The sequence below is a fragment of the Lolium rigidum genome, chromosome 7, assembly GCF_022539505.1.
Source record: "Lolium rigidum isolate FL_2022 chromosome 7, APGP_CSIRO_Lrig_0.1, whole genome shotgun sequence".
NCBI classification, from domain to species: Eukaryota; Viridiplantae; Streptophyta; class Magnoliopsida; order Poales; family Poaceae; genus Lolium; species Lolium rigidum.
Genome location: NC_061514.1, coordinates 326,674,257 through 326,687,347, shown reverse-complemented (window position 1 = coordinate 326,687,347; position 13,091 = coordinate 326,674,257).

The window sequence follows — 13,091 nt, the reverse complement described above, 5'->3', positions numbered from 1 at the left end:
AATAATAATTGAAGAAAGACAGAAATGCAAGCTTCTCTAGATTTGATACTAATTAGGTGAAAAAAGAAGAGAGAAGAAGGCAGAAAAGGTACTCTTAAAAGGGAAAATGCCAATTTGGGCCGAGAGAGACAAAACCCAGCTCATGCTCACGTGCAACCAAACGCTATCTCGTCCTGTCCCACGCGGTCCCTTTCTACCAGCCCCACGCGACATGGGCCCACACCACTCGGCCCCACACGTCAGCACGGAACGGTCAACTAAACGGGAATCCTGCTGTCTGAGCTGCTTCTGCGCGTTTCAAACAAGGACTTGGGGAAAACTGAGGAAAAACTAAGGAGCTGGGGAAAACTGAGCACAACTAAGGACCTGAGGGCACGAAAATAGAAATCCCTAAAGTAAAAGATAGGCCCTTCGCAGAGGGAAGCATAGATTACTATTTTTGTGCTAGAGCTTTTCATTTTGAAAACATAGAAACAATTTTGTCAACGGTAGTAATAAATCATATGTGTTATGTATAAGACATCTTATAAGTTGCAAGCCTCATGCATAGATTACCAATAGTGCCCGCACCTTGTCGTAATTAGCTTGGATTTACATGGATTATCATTGCATAACATATGTTTCAACCAAGTGTCACAAAGGGGTACCTCTATGCCGCCTGTACAAAGGTCTAAGGAGAAAGATTGCATTTGATTTCTCGTTTTTGATTATTCTCAACTTAGACATCCATACCATGACAACATAGACAACAGATAATGGACTCCTCTTTAATGCATAAGCATTCAACAAAAGATAATATTCTCATAGGAGCTTGAGGATTAATTGTCCAAACTGAAACTTCCACCATGATTCGTGGCTTTAGTTAGCGGCCCAATGTTCTTCTCTAACAATATGCATACTCAAACCATTTGATCATGATAAATCACCCTTACTTCAGACAAGACGAACATGCATAGCAACTCACATGATATTCAACAAAGGTGTAATAGTTGGTGGCGTCCCCAGAAGCATGGTTACCGCTCAACAAGCAACTTATAAGAAATAAGATACATAGCTACATATTCTTCACCACAATAGTTTTTAAGGCTATTTTCCCATGAGCTATATATTGCAAAGACAAAGGATAGAATTTTAAAGATAGCACTCAATTAATTTACTTTGAAATGGCAGAGAAATACCATGTAGTAGGTAGGTATGGTGGACACAAATGGCATAGTTTTTGGCTCAAGGATTTGGATGCACGAGAAGAATTCCTCTCAATACAAGGCTAGGCTAGCAAGGTTGTTTGAAGCAAACTCAAGTATAAAATGGTACAGCAAAACTTACATAAGAACATATTGCAAGCATTATAAGACTCTACATTGTCTCCTTGTTGTTCAAACACCTCAACCAGAAAATATCTAGACTCTAGAGACCAATCATGCAAACCAAATTTTAACAAGCTCTATGTAGTTCTTCATTAATAGGTGCAAAGTACATGATGCAAGAGCTTAAACATGATCTATATGAGCACAACAATTGCCAAGTATCAAATTATTCAAGACATTATACCAATTACCACATGAAGCATTTTCCGTTTCCAACCATATAACAATGAACGAAGCAGTTTCAACCTTCGCCATGAACATTAAAAGTAAAGCTAAGAACATATGTGTTCATACGAAACAGCGGAGCGTGTCTCTCTCCCAAACAAGGAATGCTAGGATCCGATTTTATTCAAACAAAAACAAAAACAAAAACAAACTGACACTCCAAGTAAAGCACACAAGATGTGACGGAATAAAAATATAGTTTCACTAGAGGTGACCTGATAAGTTGTCGATGAAGAAGGGATGCCTTGGGCATCCCCAAGCTTAGGTGCTTGAGTCTTCTTAAAATATGCAGGGATGAACCACGGGGGCATCCCCAAGCTTAGACTTTTCACTCTTCTTGATCATATTGTATCATCCTACTCTCTTGACCCTTGAAAACATCCTCCACACCAAACTCAAAATAAACTCATTAGAGGGTTAGTTCATAATCCAAAATTCATATATTCAGAGGTGACATAATCATTCCTAACACTTCTGGACATTGCACAAAGCTACTGAAAGTTAATGGAACAAAGAAATCCATCAAACATAGCAAAACGGGCAATGCGAAATAAAAGGCAGAATCTGTCAAAACAGAACAGTCCGTAAAAACGAATTTTTTTAGGGCACTTAACTTGCTCAGATGAAAATGCTCAAATTTAATGAAAGTTGCGTACATATCTGAGGATCACGCACGTAAATTGACAGATTTTTCTAAATTTCCTACAGTAGGGGCTGCTCAATTTCGTGACAGTAAGAAATCTGTTTCTGCGCAGTAATCCAAATCTAGTATTGACTTTACTATCAAAGACTTTACTTGGCACAAAAATGCAATAAAATAAAGATAAGGAGAGGTTGCTACAGTAGTAACAACTTCCAAGACTCAAATATAAAATAAAAGTGCAGAAGTAAAATAATGGGTTGTCTCCCATAAGCGCTTTTTTTAACGCCTTTCAGCTAGGCGCAGAAAGTGTGAATCAAGTATTGTCAAGAGATGAAGCATCAACATCATAATTTGTTCTAATAATAGAATCATAAGGTAACTTCATTCTCTTTCTAGGGAAGTGTTCCATATCTTTATTAAGAGGAAATTGATATTTAATATTACCTTCCTTCATATCAATGGTAGCACCAACAGTTCGAAGAAAAGGTCTTCCCAATATAATGGGACAAGATGCATTGCATTCAATATCCAAGACAACAAAATCAACGGGGACAAGGTTATTGTTAACCATAACGCGAACATTATCAATCCTCCCCAAAGGTTTCTTTATAGCATGATCAGCAAGATTAACATCCAAATAACAATTTTTCAATGGTGGCAAGTCAAGCATATCATAGATTTTCTTAAGCATAACAGAAATACTTGCACCAAGATCACATAAAGCATTACAATCAAAATCATTGACCCTCATCTTAATGATGGGCTCCCAACCATCTTCTAACTTACTAGGAATAGAAGTTTCAAGTTTTAGTTTCTCCTCTCTAGCTTTTATGAGAGCATTTGTAATATGTTTTGTAAAGGCCAATGTTTAAGAGATCGTTTATCTTAACTTATCGGTCGGTCTTAACATGAAGATTAATCGCTTATCGGTCGATTAATCGATCTTATCGGTCAGCCATCTATCGGCTTATTTTTATATAAATCCTAATTTTTGACACTAAATTTTCTATAATATGTTATGAAAAAAATAATATTTAAGCATTGCACATAAGTATTATACCTTGATTCCTTTCATTTGAATAAATAATAAAGGAAATTTTGAGTTAATGCATAATTCTACAAAACCATATGACAAAAATATCGACAACCATACCAAATTTCATTAAAATTTCACTAACAACCAGCCGAAATATCGGCCATGAGATTGAAAATCGGGCGAAATATCGGCTCTCGTGCGGGAAAATCGGCCGAAATATCGGTGGAGCGATAAACTGGCCGATATGCTAAAATCTTATCGGTTACCACCCGATTCACGATAAATCGGCCGATAAATCGGTATCTCAGCCGATTTTTTGAACAGTGGTAAAGGCCAAATTTATAGCACTAGCATTGGGACTTTTAGCAAGTTTTTGTAAGAACTTTATAACTTCAGAGATGTGACAATCATCAAAATCTAAACCATTATGATCTAGAGCAATGGGATCATTGTCCCCAATATTTTGAAAAATTTCAGCAGTTTTATCACAAGCGATTCAAGCAGCTTAAGCAGTTTTGCACGCTTTGCACTAGGAGTAGAAACATTGCTAACACCAATTATTTTATCATTGATAGTAGGAGATTTAGCAACATGTGAAGCATTATCATTACTAGTGGTGGTGATAGTCCAAACTTTAGCTACATTATTCTCTTTAGCTAGTTTTTCGTTTTCTTCTCTTTCCCACCTAGCATGCAATTCAGCCATCAATCTAATATTCTCATTAATTCGAACTTGGATGGAGTTTGCTATAGAAAATGACTTAATATCTTTATATTCATTAGGCATAACTTTCAATTTTAAAAGAGCAACATCAGAGGCAAGACTATCAACCTTAGAAGCAAGAACATCAATTTTATCAAGCTTTCTTCAACAGATTTGTTAAAAGCAGTTTGTGTACTAATAAATTTTTTAAGCATGGCTTCAAGACCAGGGGGTACACTCCTATTATTGTTGTAAGAATTACCATAACCATTACCATTAGCAGAAGGATATGGCCTATAGTTGTTACCAGAATTATTCCTATAAGCATTGTTGTTGAAATTATTACTTTTAATGAAGTTCACATCAACATGTTCTTCTTGGGAAACCAATGAAGCTAAAGGAACATTATTAGGATCAACATTAGATCTACCATTCACAAGCATAGACATAATAGCATCAATCTTATCACTCAAGGAGGAGGTTTCTTCAACAGAATTTACCTTCTTACCTTGTGGAGCCCTTTCAGTGTGCCATTCGGAGTAATTTATCATCATATCATCAAGAAGCTTTGTTGCCGCGCCTAAGGTGATGGACATAAAAGTACCTCCAGCAGCTGAATCCAATAGGTTCCGCGAAGAAAAATTCAATCCTGCATAAAAGGTTTGGATGATCATCCAAGTAGTTAGTCCATGGGTAGGGCAATTTTTTTACCAAAGATTTCATTCTCTCTCATGCTTGAGCAACATGTTAATTATCCAATTGCTTAAAATTCATTATGCTACTTCTCAAAGATATAATTTTAGCGGGAGGATAATATCTACCAATGAAAGCATCCTTACATTTAGTCCATGAATCAATACTATTCTTAGGCAAAGATAGCAACCGATCTTTAGCTCTTCCTCTTAAGCAGAAAGGAAACAATTTTAATTTTATAATGTCACCATCTACATCCTTATACTTTTGCATTTCACATAGTTCAACAAAATTATTAAGATGAGCAAGCAAGATCATCGAACTAACACCAGAAAATTGCTCTTTCATAACAAGATTTAGTAAAGCAGGTTTAATTTCAAAAAATTCTGCTGTAGTAGCAGGTGGAACAATAGGTGTGCATAGGAAATCATTATTATTTGTGCTAGTGAAGTCACACAACTTAGTATTCTCAGCAGTATTCATTTTAACAGTAGTAAATAAAGCAAACTAAATAAAGTAAATGCAAGTAACTAATTTTTTGTGTTTTTAATATAGAGATCAAGAAAGTAAATAAAGTAAAACTAGCAACTATTTTTTTTTGTATTTTTGATATAGAACAAACAAAGCAGTAAATACAATAAAGTAAAGCAAGACAAAAACAAAGTAAAGAGATTGGATGTGGGAGACTCCCCTTGCAGCGTGTCTTGACCTCCCCGGCAACGGCGCCAGAAAAAGGTTCTTGATGGCGTGCAAGACACACGTCCGTTGGGAACCCCAAGAGGAAGGTGTGATGCGTACAGCAGCAAGTTTCCCTCAGTAAGAAATCAAGGTTATCGAACCAGTAGGAGTCAAGGAACACGTGAAGGTTGTTGGTGACGGAGTGTAGTGCGGCGCAACACCAGGGATTTCGGCGCCAACGTGGAACTTGCACAACACAATCAAAGTACTTTACCTCAACGTAACAGTGAGGTTGTCAATCTCACCGGCTTGCTGTAAACAAAGGATTAAATGTATAGTGTGGAAGATGATGTTTGTTTGCGAAGAACAGTAAAGAACAGAGTTTGCAGTAGATTGTATTTCAGATGTAAAGAATGGACCGGGGTCCACAGTTCACTAGTGGTGTCTCTCCCATAAGATAAATGGCACGTTGGGTGAACAAATTACAGTTGGGCAATTGACAAATAGAGAGGGCATAACAATGCACATACATATCACGATGACTACTATGAGATTTAATCAGGGCATTACGACAAAGTACATAGACCGCTATCCAGACATGCATCTATGCCTAAAAAGTCCACCTTCGAGGTTAGCATCCGCACCCCTTCCGATATTAAGTTGCAAACAACGGACAATTGCATTAAGTATGGTGCGTAATGTAATCAACACAAATATCCTTCGACAAAGCATTGATGTTTTATCCCTAGTGGCAACAAGCACATTCACAACCTTAGAACTTTCCGTCACTCGTCCCTGATTCAATGGAGGCATGAACCCACTATCGAGCATAAATACTCCCTCTTGGAGTCACAAGTATCAACTTGGCCGAGCCTCTACTAGCAACGGAGAGCATGCAAGAACATAAACAACATATATGATAGATTGATAATCAACTTGACATAGTATTCCATATTCATCGGATCCCAACAAACACAACATGTAGCATTACAAATAGATGATCTTGATCATGATAGGCAGCTCACAAGATCTAACATGATAGCACAATGAGGAGAAGACAACCATCTAGCTACTCGCTATGGACCCATAGTCCAGGGGTGAACTACTCAGACATCAATCCGGAGGCGATCATGGTGATGAAGAGTCCTCCGAGAGATGATTCCCCTCTCCGGCAGGGTGCCGGAGGCGATCTCCTGAATCCCCCGAGATGGGATTGGCGGCGGCGGCGTCTCTGGAAGGTTTTCCGTATCGTGGCTCTCAGTACTGGGGTTTTCGCGACGAAGGCTATAAGTAGGCGGAAGGGCGGAGTCGGAGGGCTGACGAGGGGCCCACACCATAGGGCGGCGCGGCCCTATGGTGGCGGCGCCTCGTCGCCCCACTTCGTTTCCCTTTCGGTCTTTGATGCGTGCAGTCGACACGTCCGTTGGGAACCACAAGAGGAAGGTGTGATGCGTACAGTAGCAAGTTTTCCCTCAGAAAGAAACCAAGGTTTATCGAACCAGGAGGAGCCAAGAAGCACGTTGAAGGTTGATGGCGGAGGAGTGTAGTGCGGCGCAACACCAGGGATTCCGGCGCCAACGTGGAACCTGCACAACACAATCACAGAACTTTGCCCCAACGTAACAGTGAGGTTGTCAATCTCACCGGCTTGCTGTAAATAAAGGATTAGATGTATAGTGTGGATGATGATGGTTGTTTGTGAAGAACAGTAAAGAACAATTGCGATAGATTGTATTTCGGATGTAAAGAATAGGACCGGGGTCCACGGATCACTAGTGGTGTCTCTCCCATAAGATAAGCAGATGTTGGGTGAACAAATTACAGTTGGGCAATTGAAAAATAAAGAAGGCATAACAATGCACATACATATATCATGATGAGTACTATGAGATTTAATCGGGTATTACGGCAAAGTACATAGACCGCTATCCGACATGCATCTATGCCTAAAAAGTCCACTTTCAGAGTTATCATCCGAACCCTTCCGGTATTAAGTTGCAAACAACAGACAATTGCATTAAGTATGGTGCGTAATGTAATCAACACAAATATCCTTAGACAAAGCATCGATGTCTTATCCCTAGTGGCAACAGCACATCCACAACCTTAGAACTTTCTCGTCATCGTCCTGCATTTAATGGAGGCATGAACCCACTATCGAGCATAAATACTCCCTCTTGGAGTCACAAGTATCAACTTGGCCAGAGCCTCTACTAGCAACGGAGAGCATGCAAGAACATAAATAACATATATGATAGATTGATAATCAACTTGACATAGTATTCAATATTCATCGGATCCCAACAAACACAACATGAAGGATTACAAATAGATGATCTTGATCATGATAGGCAGCTCACAAGATCTAACATGATAGCACAATGAGGAGAAGACGACCATCTAGCTACTGCTATGGACCCACGAGTCCGGGGGTGAACTACTCACACATCGATCCGGAGGCGATCATGGCGATGAAGAGACCTCCGGGAGATGATTCCCCTCTCCGGCGGGGTGCCGGAGGCGATCTCCTGAATCCCCCGAGATGGGATTGGCGGCGGCGGCGTCTCTGGAAGGTTTTCCGTATCGTGGCTCTCGGTACTGGGGGTTTCGCGAGGAAGGCTTTAAGTAGGCGGAAGGGAAGGTCAGGAGGCGTCACGAGGGGCCCACACAACAGGGCCGCGCGGCCAGGGTCCAGGCCGCGCCACCCTGGCGTGTCGCCACCTCGTGGCTCCACTTCGTTTCCTCTTCGGACTTCTGGAAGCTTCGTGCAAAAATAGGACCCTGGGCGTTGATTTCGTCCAATTCCGAGAATATTTCCTTACTAGGATTTCTAAACCAAAAACAGCATGAAAACAACGAATCGGCTCTTCGGCATCTCGTCAATAGGTTACTGCCGGAAAATGCATAATAATGACATATAATGTGTATAAAACAAGTGAGTATCATCATAAAAGTAGCATGGAACATAAGAAATTATAGATACGTTTGGGACGTATCAGTCTTCTGGAAGCTTCGTGGAAAAATAAGACTCTGGGCGTTGATTTCGTCCAATTCCGAGAATATTTCTTTTGTAGGATTTCTGAAACCAAAAACAGCAGAAAACAACAACTGGCTCCTCGGCATCTCGTCAATAGGTTAGTGCCAAAAAATGCATAATAATGACATAAAATGTGTATAAAACATGTGAGTATCATCATAAAAGTAGCATGGAACATAAGAAATTATAGATATGTTTGAGACGTATCAGTATGGTGTGGAAAATGATGTTTGTTTGCGAAGAACAGTAAAGAACAGAGTTTGCAGTAGATTGTATTTCAGATGTAAAAGAATGGACCGGGGTCCACAGTTCACTAGTGGTGTCTCTCCAATAAGATAAATAGCATGTTGGGTGAACAAATTACACTTGGGCAATTGACAAATAGAGAGGGCATAACAATGCACATACATATCACGATGACTACTATGAGATTTAATCAGGGCATTACGACAAAGTACATAGACCGCTATCCAGCATGCATCTATGCCTAAAAAGTCCACCTTCAGGTTAGCATCCTCACCCCTTCCAGTATTAAGTTGCAAACAACAGACAATTGCATTAAATATATGGTGCGTAATGTAATCAACACAAATATCCTTAGACAAATCATTGATGTTTTATCCCTAGTGGCAACAGCACATCCACAACCTTAGAACTTTCTGTCACTCGTCCCGCATTCAATGGAGGCATGAACCCACTATCGAGCATAAATACTCCCTCTTGGAGTTACAAGTATCAACTTGACCAGAGCCTCTACTAGCAACGGAGAGCATGCAAGAACCTAAACAACACATATATGATAGATTGATAATCAACTTGACATAGTATTCCATATTCATCGGATCCCAACAAACACAACACATAGCATTACAAATAGATGATCTTGATCATGATAGGCAGCTCACAAGATCTAACATGATGGCACAAGAGGAGAAGACATCCATCTAGCTACTGCTATGGACCCATAGTCCAAGGATGAACTACTCACACATCAGTCCGGAGGCGATCATGGTGATGAAGAGTCCTCCGGGAGATGATTCCCCTCTCCGGCAGGGTGCCGGAGGCGATCTCCTGAATCCCCCGAGATGGGATTGGCGGCGGCGGCGTCTCTGGGACTATTTCCGTATCGTGGCTCTCGGTAATAGGGTTTTCGCGACGGAGAGTATAAGTAGGCGGAAGGGCGGAGTCGGAGGAGGCGCAGGGGCCCCACACCATAGGCCGGCGCGGGCCCATGCTGGACGCGCCGCCCTATGGTTACGGCCCCTCGTGGCCCCACTTCGTATGCTCTTCGGTCTTCTGGAAGCTCCGTGGAAAAATAAGACCCTAGGCGTTGATTTCGTCCAATTCCGAGAATATTTCCTTTGTAGGATTTCTGAAACCAAAAACAGCAGAAAACAACAACTGGCTCTTCGGCATCTCGTCAATAGGTTAGTGCCGGAAAATGCATAATAATGATGTAAAGTGTGTATAAAACATGTGAGTATTGTCATAAAAGTAGCATGGAACATAAGAAATTATAGATTCGTTTGAGACGTATCACCCAACTTGAAGAGATCATATGCTTGAAGCTTGCCTTTCATATGATGATCATGGATATGTGAAGATGGGCCGAAGAAGAAGCTCTCCCATAGTGGAGTATGGGGGAGAAATTAACAAGACTTCATCAAGCAAGCACAATCAAGAAAGGCATTCCATCTTGTTGCGGTCAAGATTGTCATCACCGAGCTCAAGTGGAATGTGCAAGGTTAAGGTTTTATCTTTATTTGGTTTCTTTCTTACCGGTCTAGTGGTTTAGTTGGGAGACCGGGTTATAGGTTAGTTGCCGCACTATCGAGGGGCTCTCGAGTGAGTAACTTGATCGTATCGTTCGGAGAGAGTTCAAACCTTTGCATCCTTGCATAATCTTTCTTGGTTGTTATTTGGATCTTATCCATAGGTATTTTAGAGCTTGTACTTATTCTCATGACAATCTCTAGTTCATCAAAAACGGATTCCACATGAAATACTTGTTGTGTTTTCGATATTAGAGTTTTTCCCGATTCTTCATTTTGAGAGGTTTCACCTCTAAATGCATGGAAAAATCTACCCAACCTATTCTTTATATTTTCTCTCTTTGTGGGGTAGCTCTTATTATCCTATTTCCAACTAAATTGGTTTCACCTAAATCCGAGTTTTTAACTCAAGTTGTTGCAATTTCCTTATTGGCGGTGTTACCGGTTTAGTTCTTATGATTAAAACTTCCCCTTTTGATCTTATACTCCGTGGTTGGACTATGATTTTTCCCTGCATTTTCTAGTAGATATTTTTGTTGTGATTCCAACGAGCCCAAGATCATCAAATTCGGAGCCCCGATGTGAAAATGGCGATGTTTTTGGTGTACGGTGCGCTGCCAGCCGAAGTGGTCCGGCCACGGGCCGGAAGGTCCGGCTGGGCCGGACCAGTCCGGCCCCCGGTCCGGCGAAGTGGTCCCGGCCGCCGGAATGGGTCCGGCCAAGCCCGGAAGGTCCGGTCGGGTGCGAAATGGAGCCCTTTTCTCCAAACGGCTAGTGCTCCCACTCCCATATAAAAAGGGGTCTTCTTCCCCATTGAGCGGTTGCTTCTCCTACTCTCTCTCTATTCTAATGTTGACCTTGAGAAGTTTCCTCTCCCTCTAATCCCTCCATGATTCTTCCTCATATTTGAGGAAAATATAGAGGAGATCTACATCTACATCTTGACCAAACAAATTCCTCTTTTTTGAGGGAAATCCACTAGATCTAGAGCTTGGAGTAATTTGGTGTTCCTACTCCTATTTGTTCTCCCTCTCTTATTCCCCCAATAGTTTTTGTAGCTTTGTTGGAATTTGAGAGAGAATGACTTGAGCATCTTTGTGGTGTTCTAGCCATTGCATTTGGTGCATCGATTTGAATTCTCTGCGGTGATACGTTGAGGTGAAAGTTTGTGGATATTCACTTCGGGAGCTTGTTCCCGGAGCTTGTTCCTTTTTTGGACCCTAGACGACGTAGTGATCTTTGTGGTCTTTGTGGTGTTCTTGGGGGCCCCAATTAAATTGTGTAGATTTTTCAAGGGCAATGCCTTTGTGGAGATTTATTGGGAGCCTCCAATTAAGTTGTGGAGATAGCCCAAAGCTTTGTGCGGGTTCAGTGACCACCCTAAGGTTCCATAGTGGATCGAGGACATCCCTTTTGGTGGGAATTCTCGAGGATAATACGGTGGCCCTCGTGCATTTGGAGCGACTTGTCCTCCACACCGCTCCAACGGAGAGTAGCACTCGCAAGAGTGTGAACTTCGGGATACATCGTTGTCCCCGCATCACTTCGGTTATTCCTATACCCGAGCTCTTTACTTATGCACTTTACTTTTTGATAGCCTTCGTGCTTGAAGTTATATATCTTGCTATCACATAGTTTCTTGAATTTCTTACCATAAGTCATTGGTGCACATAGGTGAACCCTAGTTATATAGGTTTTATGCTTGACAAATTAAATGCTAGTTTTATTCCTCATTTGTTAAGCCATATTCGTAAAAGTTTTAAACCGCCTATTCACCCCCTCTAGGCGTCATCCGTGTCCTTTCACTCCTCCAACTCCTTCCTCCTTCCTCCTTCCTCCTTCTTCCTTCCTCCTCCCCGTCCTCCGCTCCAGCCTCCTCCTCCTCCTCTCCGGTCTCCTCCTCCAACGTCTCCAAATTTGGCCTCCTCCTCCTCCTCCTCTCCTCCTTCTTATTCTCCTCCACTCCATCCTCACCTCTCCTCCATCCTCACCGACGGCTAGGCTATGAGCATGAACATGAATGGGACAAATAATTCGGACAATAAAAACGAGAAAAAAATAACGAGCAAAAAAATTCGAAAAAATATGCTAGATCCAGATCTAGATTTCAAATTTCAAATTTTTAGCACTGGCGCACCTCTACTTTGCACAGTGGCGAACCTCGACGAAATAGCAGTGGCGCACCACGTGGTGCGCCACTGCTAAGCCAGGCATTGCTAACAAATATAAGTGGCGCACCTAGGTGCGCCGATAATACCAAAAGCAGGTGCGCCACTAATTGCCTGTTTTCTAGTAGTAATGTGTGCGTCCAGGGAACGGTGATGCCGACATCGGCCCAGAACCTGGTAGCGACATGGCAGTGAAGAATCAAGTGGTTAAAAGATTCCAGGGCAATGTCATAGAGGGGCAGCCGACGTCCAATTCTTCCACGGTGTATTTGCGGAGGAGGAACTCATGCATGTGGATGTGGGATTGGACGAGCAGCCAAGCGAAGAACTTAACCTTTAATGGCGCGACTCTCCCAAATGAAGCTTGTGTAAGGGAGACATGCCAGCGCGACTCAGCAACTTTGCAAGCTCACGAGCCGTGGTAGCCGTGAGGCACAACACCGGGACGCTATCGATGCCTGAGGTGAGGGCAAGGGTGACCGTGGCTTCTTGGTAGGTGGGGTGGGAGAAGAGAGCCCTCAGAGAGACCGAGAGCGCCTTGCCAGGGATCTAGTCATCTTGCCAGAAGGAAACACGACGCCGGTTGCTGACAAGTTTGAGCAGGGCAGCCCAATGATCACTTGCGGATGCGTTGCATGTGGAGGTGGTGCAATAGCTTGATGAGGAGGCACGGGTTCTAGACACCTAGGGCGTGGATGCTGAACCGCCCCACCTGCAACGAGGCGTGGCCGCGGCCTCGCCGACATCCCAGACAAAGTCCCAATGGAGAG